General features: G+C 34.5%; 1 pseudogene; it reads right to left on the bottom strand.

The window, feature by feature from the left end:
• Positions 1-2,348: 2,348 nt before the first annotated feature.
• LOC146898773 (plasma membrane ATPase 4 pseudogene) lies at positions 2,349-8,395 on the bottom strand (annotated as a pseudogene).
• Between the last annotated feature and the right edge of the window lie 4,282 nt (positions 8,396-12,677).

Below are 12,677 nucleotides of genomic sequence, written 5' to 3'. Positions count from 1 at the left end.
ATAATGTTGAAATTAAAGTCAATAATTTGAGAGCCAAAATTTTACATCTAGAAATAGGAAGCATTAGTTTCATGCTATAGTTTAGTCGAATAGTTTAGTAAACCTATAGTTTTTTTGATGTATTTATGAAAAATTGTAAACCTATAGTTTAGTAGAATAATGTGAAATTTGCTTAATGTTGATCATGTTACATTACTACAAAATATTATGCTTGAAGAATGTACCACATTTGTAGAAAATCACCTGCATTTGTCAAATATTTCATCATCATCACCGTACATCATTAAAATTATACCAAAACCATTTTTTTGTGGAAATGGTTTCTGTGAGTTGTAATCCAAAACCATTAGATGTACTTAATAGTTTTCTGTGATCATGCAGATGAAAAAAACCAGGGACCTAGGGCCATTGCCATCATTCAGTATTAGACTGACACAATCGGAGGAGGAGCAAAGGAATGTCACTGCTTCATCATCCAGTGGTGATAAAAATAAGGAGCGGAAATCAGACGAGGCTAAGGGAAAAGAAAAGAACCAGTACATAAAGAAGAATGAAAAAAAGAAACAACAGAATGAAGCACAAGATTCTGATGAAGGAAAATCAGATGATAAAAATGCAAAGCAAAGACTGAGGCACAAGATGAAAATGCAAAGCAAAGACCTAAGGATATGAGCTTATGCATTCAGTACATGGCAAAAGAAGAAAAGAGGAGATAATTGAGCTTTTGAATGACAGTGGCTTAGGAGGAATGTTGCATATCTGCAACTGTGCATTGAGGTTTGTCAGTGTGATTTCGTTTTGCAGACGGTGTGTTGGGAGCGAGTTTTCATTGTGTTTCCAATTGTGTTGCAACGGTTTCATTTTCCGGGGTTGAATGTTTCTGGTGTAGCGGTTCTGGGGATCTTTACCTGATTGAGAATTTTGTGCTATTAAATTGTAGTGATTGATTTTAATGTTTTTTTTTTTGGAGTTTTAATGTTGTTTTTGGAGTTTGTATAAAGTTGTTGATGAATTTCTAGATTTGTATCAAGTTTATGGAGTTTTAATATTTCTTTTGGAGTTTGTATAAAGATGTTGATGAATTTCTGAATTTGTATCAAGTTTATGATGAAAGTGACACTATATATCCGGAGTAGTTTCTTTTTATATGTTTCATATAATGTTCATTTTATTTTATTTTTTGTCCAAGAATGTTCAATTTAGAGTTTAAATAGATTTTTCAGCCTGGAAGACGAATGACGAATGAACAAGTAATTTAATTTTATTACGGCTATGATGACTGAATTTTGATGAATTGAGACAAACTTAGGGCTATGGTTTGCTGAAACAATAAGTATGGTTAAATGGTTTTGATAGTCTTGTATGTGAAACCAATATAATTGTGTAATGGTTTTAAATGATGGAATTATTACTGAAACAATAAGTTTGGTTTAATGGTTTTTATATTGTTGTATGTGAAACCAATGTAATTGTGTAATGGTTTTAAATGATGGAATTATTACTGAAACAATAAGTATGGTTAAATGGTTTTGATAGTCTTGTATGTGAAACCAATATAATTGTGTAATGGTTTTAAACGATGAAATTATTATTGGTACATGGTTTTAAATAATGATTATGATGTTATACACTGAAATTATTACTGAAACCATATGTATGGTTTAATGGTTTTGATAGTTTTCAATGTGAAACCAAAATAATTGTCTAATGGTTTTGTAATAAAATAGAAGAAAAAATGTGATAAACATTTAAACCATTATTCACTAACTATAGTCTACACTTATAATATTTAAAACAATTACCTAATGTGAATTAATCAATCAGTAACCACTTTTTTTTATAAGCTCCATCGTCTCTCTTTTGTTTCTTCCGTTGTAAAACGAATTTCTGCCTTTGTCTAAGTATAATTGTGGTTTAATGATTTTGATATACTTGTAGTTGAAAGAAAAATAATGGTCTAATGGTTTATAAAATAAAAGAATAATGAAAATTATTATTGATAAACAATTTTAAATAATGACTTTTACTGAAACCATAAGTATGGTTTAATGGTTTTGATAGTGTTCTATATGAAACCAAAATAATTGTCTAATGGTTTTGTAACAAAATATAATCATCAATACGTAACAAACAACAAATGTACCAATAATATGTGATTTCATTGTATAATGTCATTTTATCAAAATTTTGTAGGTGTAAACATGTCAGTTTCGTGTCCGGTGCGACCGTGTTTCATAGATAATAAGAACAAATCAAAACCAGTATTCCAAGCAGTGAAGATCAATGTATTACACAAATACTATAAGACATAAACACTAAACCCTTGATTAAAACGGAAAATTGAAAATTCAAACTAAAAAGGCATAATTAAGGAAGTAATCAGTGAAACAACACAACTCCAAGCATTGAAAAAGTCTGTGAGAACCAATAGCCATGGTAACAGACAAAACAGTTGACATAGCAATTGGAATTCCTCCAATCAATAGAACCAAAAGATTATCAATTCCGTCTTTATACTTGTGGTGTTGTATCGGATACATGACAACGAGCTCAATCAGTATTCCAACAGCAATTGAGCAAATGCAGAAATTACCAATTGATGTTAGGACTTTCTGAAAGTGACCAACTTGATTGGTGCTGTCAACCAGATGAGCAGCTTTACCAAAAAATGTGTGCACTCCAGTAGCAATGACAACTGCTTCAATCTCACCTTTCTTAACAGTTGAACCAGAAAACACTTCATCTGAGGGATTCTTTGTTGCCGGAAGAGATTCTCCGGTTAAAGCAGACTGATCAACACTCAAAGCATCACCTTCAAGCAGACGAGCATCAGCAGGAATGATATCTCCTAATTTAATGCTGATGATATCACCTGGGACCAAAATTGCAGCATCTTCTTTAGACCACCTACCATCTCTGAGAATCTACATGTTTTGTAGCAAGAAATGTAAATTATCATCAATTAATAAGAAAAAATAAATAAAGATATAGAACACTAAATAATGACTAAATATTCAAGATAATAAGAACAAATCAAAACCAATATTCCAAGCAGTGAAGATCAATGTATTACTTACACAAACACTATAAGACATAAACCCTTGATTAAAACGGAAAATTGAAAATTCAAACTAAAAAAGGCATAATTAAGGAAGTAATCAGTGAAACAACACAATTAAACTAAACGAGGCATAAATTGAAATCACGTCGGAGCACGAGCAAGGGTGAAATTCGTGCAACCTCGCCGGTGAAATCACGTCACAATCACGCTGTGACCTAGCCGGATAAACTACGTCGGAGCGGCGAGCAAGGGGCAGCACATCGAAGCACGTCTGGAAGTTTGGCAGCACGTCGGAGCACGTCGCAATTGGAGGTGGTGAACAACGGTGTTGGAAGTTTGTTTCCAGTGGTTAGATGATGAATGACGGTGGTGAACGACGGTTGTTTCCGATGGTTAGATGATGATGATGATGATGAATGAATGAACACAGGTGAATGAACGACGTCGCAATTGCAACACATTATTTCTGGTGGTTTTGTTTGTTTCCGGGTTGGGTTTTCTTTGGGGGTGTGTGTAGGAAGCAATTGAGTTGGTTAATGGGCTGGACTTATGCAAGACTTATGTATGGTGCATAAGGATTGCTTATGCACCATAACCACACCCTTGTCCATTTTGAGAGCCGAACCAAACCTGTTTTTTATATTGACAGTGTCTTGTGACCAAACTGTCCTCAGATCATCCACTGATCTAAACATAAATTCGAAGAAACCCCTACCAAGTGAGATGAGACGCCAAAGATGTTATGTTTTCCAAATTTTCAGTAACTTCACCGAGACTTCCTTTGCTCCATATGGTTTGTCTCCTTTGTTAAGCACCAATCGTCCATGAAGTTTTTGTTGACAATCCTTCAGATTAATATCATACTCTTGGTGAGTTATCTTGATACAAAGTGAATTGCCTTTAACCTCTGGAAGCGGAAATGGCTCATTCTACCAAACATTAGAATTCAAGACAATCTCCATAAAAGATTTTTTGGCTACACATAATTCGGCCATGGTACTCACCGATCAAAGCAATAGTGAATGGCAGCGCTCAATGCCCACAAATTCTAACCCAAATCGATGTCACCAATTAATAGAACAAGCAATTGAATTGAAATCTATCGGTGGTAGAAACCAATCAGTATTGCGGAATCAGTGGAGAATAACAGTTGAAAAAGCAGTATGCCTACCCAATTGAAATCCTTCAATTTGCAATCAATTCAACACAAATCCAAATGACAATAATGAACACCAAACAATTCAACACAAATATTGCTAAAGTGGAAAAATCTCAATGCTTAGAGGCTGAAAATATTTTTTTTCTTCTAATATTTTATCATTTGCTTGCACTGCTTGCTGCAAAGACAATCTTGAAGCCTCACTGAAGGAGAAATTTGTGATTCCAAGAGGATGCAACGCACAAATCTTAGTCTCTCCCTTGGCATCACTTTCAAATGATCACCTTAAGGAAAAATCGGCAACTACATCAGATCTTGCAACCAATGAATTGGAGCGAGATGAGTTTCACTTTGTCGTCAATGCACACTGTATCAGATTAGGGTCATCACAAAAGGCTATGGTGTTATGTAAGGACATAACACCAGTTATATCCACTCCAGTTATATGTGTAATAGATCAAAAAGTACTAAATTATCTTTTTGAGCAAGAGCAATATGTAAATTTTCCTAAGCCTTGGGAAATGTTTACCTATGTGACAAAGCCGATGCTTGATCGATCACCTAATCTTGATTATGATGTATTTATCTTTGATTTAATTTTTCTACGTTCAATCACTAATGATACAGGAGTTCATTTCTAGTATACGAAAATAAATGTTTTTTGTTTCATTTATTTTCATAAATAGCTTCTATGTGTATTATAAAGGAGCTAAATCGGATGGAATTCTATCATCGAGAACTCACAAGCATACAGATTTTGACATTAAAAAAAAAATTGAAGCTAGAGAATGTTTTCAAAGAAAAAACACTTTATTCTTATAGTTTTTTTTACCGACAATTTTAAACTACTATTTTGTTTGAAGGGTCTGCAACTGTGTTGTGATTGCTTATCTTCTACTTGCTGTCATGTATACCATTTTGATGATGAAAAAGACATATCCGGGAAACTAATGGCCGGAAGGTTCACATACGATGTAAATGGTCGAATCATATTGGAGGTAAACTATTTCCACTAATTGTAAACTACAATATTTCCCTAATCCAAGCAGTTCTGAATATGTTGGTTAAGAATTGTTTCTTAACACCATATCAAGAGTATGCTAAAATCCTAACATATTCATTTTGTAGGATATTTTATTTACTTTTTTAGAATTACCTAATACTCCCTCCGTCCCTATATATAAGCATCCTTTTATTAGAGGCAAAGGGTGCTTATATATAGGGACGGAGGGAGTATTTAAAATTAAATAGCACTATTTAAACACTACTAATGTGTGTGTTCTATTTCTCTTTTCTATTACTGTATTTATTAGTTTATAACTAATTTTTTACAAGGCTAAATTTCTCTAGAAAACTTTAGGAAGGTAATATTGTCTGAGTGTAACGATAAGTGAGGATGCAATAAAACCTGTCCAAACAAAATATTGCAGAATGGAATTCGCGTTAAATTAGAAGTCTTTATAACAGAGAAAAAGGTGGCAACTATTCTTGTTTTAATAAATTCACAATCACTCTCAAAAGGCTTTTTATGTTGACGATTGTTATCCGATTCACAGGGATGGGGAGTAAGGGCTGGTGAGGCTATTTTGCGTGGCACGTTCATGTATGAGTACATTGGTGAAATTTAAGAAGAGCAGGAGGCTCACAACAGACGCGGAAGGTTTACATTTCTTGCAAGATGTAGTTTCTTCTTTTGGTTGCCTGATGTTTCTTCCTTTTTACTTACTTGGCATGTGTTAATACCGAATATAGCAAAGAAAATTGCAGTTATTTCTTTGACATCAATGCTTGTGTTAACCATATGAGTAGATTGGTCGAGGAACATTCCTGATATGTCATTGATTCTACTACATATGGAAATGTGTCTAGGTTTCATCAATAACAGGTGAGCATTGATTTGATAAGACAAAAAAATAACATGATGCAACTTGTTAGCAGATTGCTTTGGGTGAAGAATTGACATATAATTATCACTATGAGCTTGTTCCCGGAGAAGGATCTCCTTGAGTCCTTGTCTTTGTGGATATTTGAAATGCCAAGGACGGCTTTAGACTACTCTAGAACCTCGACATTTTTTGACATTGAATGGTTGTATTTTAGATTGTCTCCTAAACGATGAGACTCACTGAACATCTTGTTGAGGCATGATACCTTTGTGAATCAAAGTATAATTTGTCAACTGTGTCTAACATACTTGATCAGACTTGTGTTGACAGAATATGACTCCAGCGTTTTGAAAGATTTGATAGAATGCATCAAAGATAAGAATACGGAAAAAAAAGTGTATTTTTGAAAATAAAATCAAAACATAAATCTTAGTGATCAAAGGATGATTCTGATGGATGAGAAGAAACAATACGGTGACACTCCTCGAGTTGGGTAATCCACGACAGCGAACAGAATGGGAAACAATTGAGAATTGACACTTTTGGGTTTTTTGAAAGTTTGAGATAATTGATTTCAAAACTCAGATTTTCATCACTTATTGAGTTGAAGGATTATGAATTCAAGTTACTTAAATAGTAGAGTTTTCTAATTTCTAAATGATAGAGTTTCATCACTGATCCGGTTTTGATAGATAGAAATCAACTTTGTAACTGAAACAATTGATTTTCGTGGTGAAATTATTTATCAATGATTCCCTTCATGTTACATGTATTATCTGAAAATTTTGCTTAGCAATGTCTATCTAATTTTTATTACAATATTTTGTCAACTTTATCCTTATAATAAAGAAATCATATAGTCAAATTAAACAAGAATAATAATTTTTATTTTATTATGAATTTTAATGTATCAATGATATAATTGATTCATAAAAAATCAATGATATCATTGAAACACAATTTTATATTTTTCTAATTATAATTATCCTTGAATCTTGATTGTATGTTTGTCCAATTTTATAAAATCTTGATTAGGGTTTATCATTGTTATACTGCTGGAGTACAATTTATATGGGTTTTGTACCGTTTTAAATGTGCAAAGACTAAAGGTTTAATTTTTCCATGCTGCTTTTTACTATCTCGTGAGGATGATTTAATTTAATTAAACTTTTATTTCCGCTCTTTTTATTACGCTAACGTTTGAAAATTATTAACGATATTTTTTTATGAAATTTTGATTTGTATTAAAACTAAAAATATAAATATTTGTTTCTTTCAAGTTATAACAATCCAAACTAATTATGATTATTTATTTCAATGACACTAACAATATAACAAAAAAAATCTAATTTGTTTTCAATGACACTAAAAATAATCTTATAAAAAAAGTTGTTTAAGGGTATATTTTGGGATAATGAAAAGTAATTATAAATATACTCCGCTAGTTTGTTACACTTTTTAAATGATAAAGGAGAATATATATATATATATATATATATATATATATATATATATATATATATATATTGTTACATGTGTTATTTGTATTAAAATTTGAGGGCATTTTTGAAAGAAAAAAAATCAACCCAAAAGTGTTGAAAGAGTTTGTTTTCTTTATATATAGTATAGATAACAAAAAATAAGAACGACTTGTTTTGCTTTATGAAATCAGATATATGTAAAACCTAATTTTTCTAACAGTTTTCATCCTTTTTCAAAACCGAAGCTTTTCTTCCTTTTCAATTTGTTTTAATTAGTTAGCTTAATAAACATGACGGTAAACAAAAAAATGATTAGATCTGGTATATAAAAAAGTAATGATGATTATATTTGGATCTGGTATGTAAAAGCTCTATGAAGTTTGATATACTATCTTGATCTAAAATTAACTAGTTTCATTGTGCAAGCTAGTTATGATTTTTGAAGCTATTTATACGGAAGCTTTGTGACATTTGTGTATTAATTGCAATGTAATAAAAATAACTAGGTTATCTTACTTTTTTTTCTTTGACGGAACAATGATTCAATTGGAGGCGGTGGCCGAAGCAGGGGTGCAAGGGGGAGACATGGCAACCCCATTTAAAAAATAATAATTTTATATTCAGAAAATTACCATATTGCCCTTCGATTATTATGAGAATTATCAATGCCCTTTTCATTTCCTCTTCTCCATTCTAAAAAAACCTGTGCGCGATCCGTCCATCCTTTTTCTTTGTAACATTCCTCCATCCACCGCGACAGCGCGACCACTCCTCCTCCTCCATCCATCACCGCCGCATCCAACTCCATCCTCCACTGCTTCCACAATTCCTCTGTTCGTATTGATTCTTCAGTTCAGAGCTATCTTCATCTGACTCCACAAACCCTAATTGTTGTAAGGTACTGATTCATTCAATTTCCTTTTGTTTGGTACTGATTACGATTTGATTTCCTTCTATTTGTTAATGAATTTGGTTTTAAATTTGCTTTCACCTTCAATTTTACATAACCCTAATCAAAACAAAAGGGAAATTGAAACCAAAATTAGTGTTTGAAATTGAATGTAATTTCCTTCTATTATGATTCTGACTTGATTTCCATGCTATACTTTGTTAAATACTTGAATTTGCAGAAAAACTTCACCTAATTAAACTTTGTCCATTTATTTAGTCTGAATAACCTAAGTATTATTGGTTAAGTTATGCCTTGTTGAATGTGTTTCTGTCATAGACCATGGTTAGTGTTTCAAGTGACAATTATTTATTGAAAATCGTTTGGCTTGTGGTGTAAAATGATAGACGTTTGGCAAGTATACCAATAACTATCGAAGTAGTAAAACTATCGATCCCACGAGGACTGTTTTTAACTTCAATAATTCAATCGCGTTATAGAAATAGGGTGTGTAAAGTTAATTTTAGTTTTGCCACTAGGCAGTAGATTAGGTTTGATTTTATGAAATCAAATAAAAGAGAAGAGATTTAATTAAGAAAATATGGAGAGAGATGAGATCAGATCCGTCGAATCCTCTAAGTTCCCCTAATTGGTCTACTGCACCTATTTGTTATGAATCCTCTTCTAATTTACGATGATTAACAAAATAGCTCTAATCAATCCCTTGAGTTAGAACCCTCTTCTCAAACTACAGCCCCCAATCCCTTGGGTGATCTAATAATTCTTGAAGGTTTTACCGAACGTTAACCTATTATCACTAACAAACGATTATCTATTCCTAGACTAACCCTGTTTATTAGAACAATTCAATTAGGTCTAAGTCGAAAGCCATGGTCAGTGGTCATTCGTTCTCACAAAATCAGGTTATATGTGATCAAGATATAAAAAGCATTAAGAACAATTGAATTGAATAAACTAGAATTGAATTCATAAACAAAATAGAGTTTCACAGCAACATGTGTCAATTAGGGTTACAAAGATTCATCTCGGATCTAATCTCTAAGAGATTTAGCTACTCATAATCGAGTTTACAAATAGCATAATCAATGAAATAATTAAAACATACATGAATTGGTAAAAGGTTGAAGAAATCGCCCTTCTAGCCGTCTCCGATGTCTCAAAATCGCACTTTGCTTTCCAAAATCGTCACCCTTGTTCTTCAGATTGAGTGCAGTATTTATAGAAGTCATGGGCCTGACCCATCAAAATCGCGTCGCGCCTTGTATATTGGCGTGCCGCGATTTCCCTCAAACAGGGAGGTTGTAATTTTGCTTCTGAAATCGCGGCAAGGCTGGAAATTGGCGTGGCACGATTTGCTTCAAACAGACTTCAATATTTCAGCTTTTTGCACTCCAGAACAGTATAAGTTGCATGAGAACTCTATCAAAATGTCACAATAAGTCCTAAAAATTACGAAATGACAGCATGTCATCACAACCCCAAACTTAAACCATTCCTTGTCCTCAAGGAATTTGCTTGCAACAGTGACAAACGACAGTAAAATAACAGTTACCTAACAAAACGATAGTACCCAAAAGTTCATTCTCCTTCTAGCTAAAGATGAGCTAGTTTGACTTGTTCGCATCCACCAATTCACAACTCCTCACATCAAATTAAAATAGGGTTCTACCAGTCGACATGCAGGTCTACATATTACCATACGCTTGAAAAGTTTCTAAACATCAATCAAAGTCAATATCATTACACACTTTTGAGGTCTTTAGGGTTATAACGGGGCTTAGGTGAAAGGTGGGATATATTTGGATAAGTAGGCTACACAAAATTTGAGTTAGGCATTCCTACAAGTGTAAAACAAGATTCAATCCCCCAATCCCTATTTGAAACAAAACTTAGGTACCTAGAGAACATTTTCAATAACTTTATCAAAAGCTTGGGACACATCGAGTTTGAAGTTACTCGGAAATGACATTGTGTGCCCCTTTTTCAATTTCTTTCTTCTTTTTCTTTTCTTTTTTTTTTGATACACCTTGTGTATGTTTTTCATTTTTCATCATTTTTCATCACTTGTTCTCTAATACCCCCACCCCAAACTTAGTAGGTTGCAAATTCCAAAGGCAACCCCAAACTTAATATCAAGCAACATCCTACATAGCCTAACTCAAATTTAAAATTTCAAGGTAATCATCCTAAAAAGGCTCTAGGCTTCATTTGTAGTTTGTCACCGAACAAAAAGTTCTAATCCTACCGGCTCACAATTGGTTAAGAAAGGATAAATTCAATAAATGAAAACAGGGTAGGCTTCAAAAAGGCTCACAAAACAAATTTTTGGAATACCGTTTCATCAAACAACTGTTACTAAACTGGAATAGGTCACATGAAACAAAACAAATTCATTAATTAAACAAGTGCAGGAGCAATTACAATAGGGAAATAAGTTCAATGGACTTCGACATAAAAAGAAAATAAAGAAAATACATCAAAAGAAAATAACTGAAAATAAAATACAAAGCAGAAAATGCTAATCCATCAGTAGATCAGCCCATGTTCACATCATCATCCGAGTGTCCAGCCCTTGGTGTCCTCAATCCCTCAAAGATGCCATCCCCTTGATCTTGCTCGGTGGCATTGAAATCATCAGTGATTTCCCTTCTCATGCGCATACCATACTCCTCTTGATGTGTAAAATACTGCTCCATGCGCTCTCGGGAGCCTCCAAACCTCTCATAAGACCCATTAATCGGACCCATATTCAGTTGAGCCTCCGCAGCAAACGCAGTTGAGAACCTAGGACGGTTCACCCACAGCTGGTCCGAAGTCTCCGTCATCCAATTAGCTTGAACATGCATGAATTCCTCAAGCTTTGGGTGAAGAGGAGCATAACCCCCTTGGCTACTACTCCCTCCTTGCTCCATTTGTTGTTGCCTTGCTGCCTCCCTCTCTCTCTCTTTCATGTAGCCCTCATACTTCTTCACGAATCCATCCATGACTGAGTCGGTGATCGGCTTCATGTTGCTGGTGTTGAGATCACTATCATATGCCGACACAAACTCTTGCTCACACAACCAATTAATTAAGCTTCCATGCCCCAATTGTGTGGTGTTACCGGTTGCTAGATCATGAAGACTATTGGCCAAGAGGCGGCCAATATCTATAGGGTACTCCTTGATGATGGCATAGGCAGCAAGCACCCTCTTGAGAGGAATTTCAGAAGTGCAAGAGGCACTTTCAAGAGTTTGGACCAAATAGGACACCCACACCTTGGGTATCGGTAACATCTCAACATAAGTAAGCATCCGGGACTTTTTCCAAGTCGACCCAGGCCTACACATTGTGGTGATGATCTCATCAAAAGTATCCTCCGTAATGCCTAATCTCTTCTTCCTCAATTTCTCAACCCAACACTCTTCCGGTGCTTGAACATTCAGCCATGCATTAAGAGCATCCGGGCTGAAATCAATGTATTTGCCCCTAACAAAAGATTGGAAGGGTGTTTCAAAAACCCGTGCATTTGCGAAGAATTCGACGATCACCGTTTTGTTGTTTGCTTCATCGATCATCTCATTCAACTTCGTCCACCCTCTCCTTCGTAATTCGGCCTCAAAGAATGGATACTTCACAAGCCTTGTGAAATCAAACTTCCTCTCCCCTATGACTTCGAAACTCTTCATAGATTGATGGAACTCTTGGGCTTGGTCATTGATGAAATGAATGGCGTTTTCGGGTGGTTCGGATGCGGTACGAGGGCGTTTGGATTTGCTTGTGGATGGCTTGGGGTTGGTGGCTTTCTTTGAGCGGGTGTTTCGTTGGTTGGAGGCCATTTGTGGTTTAGGAAGATGGTGAAAGGGAAGTTTTGTGAAGTTTGGGAAAGTTGGGAATGATTGGGGTTTGATGGTGGTTTGGATTGATGAATTTGTGATAGGATTGTGGTTTGATGATGTTTAAGAAGTGATAAAGTAGATGAAGATGTGAAAAATTCGTGACTGGGAAGTTTAGGGAAGTTTTGGTAGAGAAAAGTAGGAAGAATGGAATGAAAATGATGATGAACAGTGAAGGATTTATAGGCTGTTTGGGCAAAATCTTGGCACGCCAATATATAGGCGCATCGCGATTTCAAGTGGCAACGGTCAATAACGGGCAAAATTTGTAACGGCTAGTAACAGATAGTTCCAACGACTATTTT

This window comes from Medicago sativa, chromosome 8 (genome assembly GCF_051527215.1).
Source record: "Medicago sativa cultivar Bolivia chromosome 8, Bolivia_mono, whole genome shotgun sequence".
In the NCBI taxonomy this organism is placed as follows: Eukaryota; Viridiplantae; Streptophyta; class Magnoliopsida; order Fabales; family Fabaceae; genus Medicago; species Medicago sativa.
The sequence above is the reverse complement of the archived record's forward strand: the minus strand, read 5'-3'. Positions and strand labels throughout refer to the sequence as shown.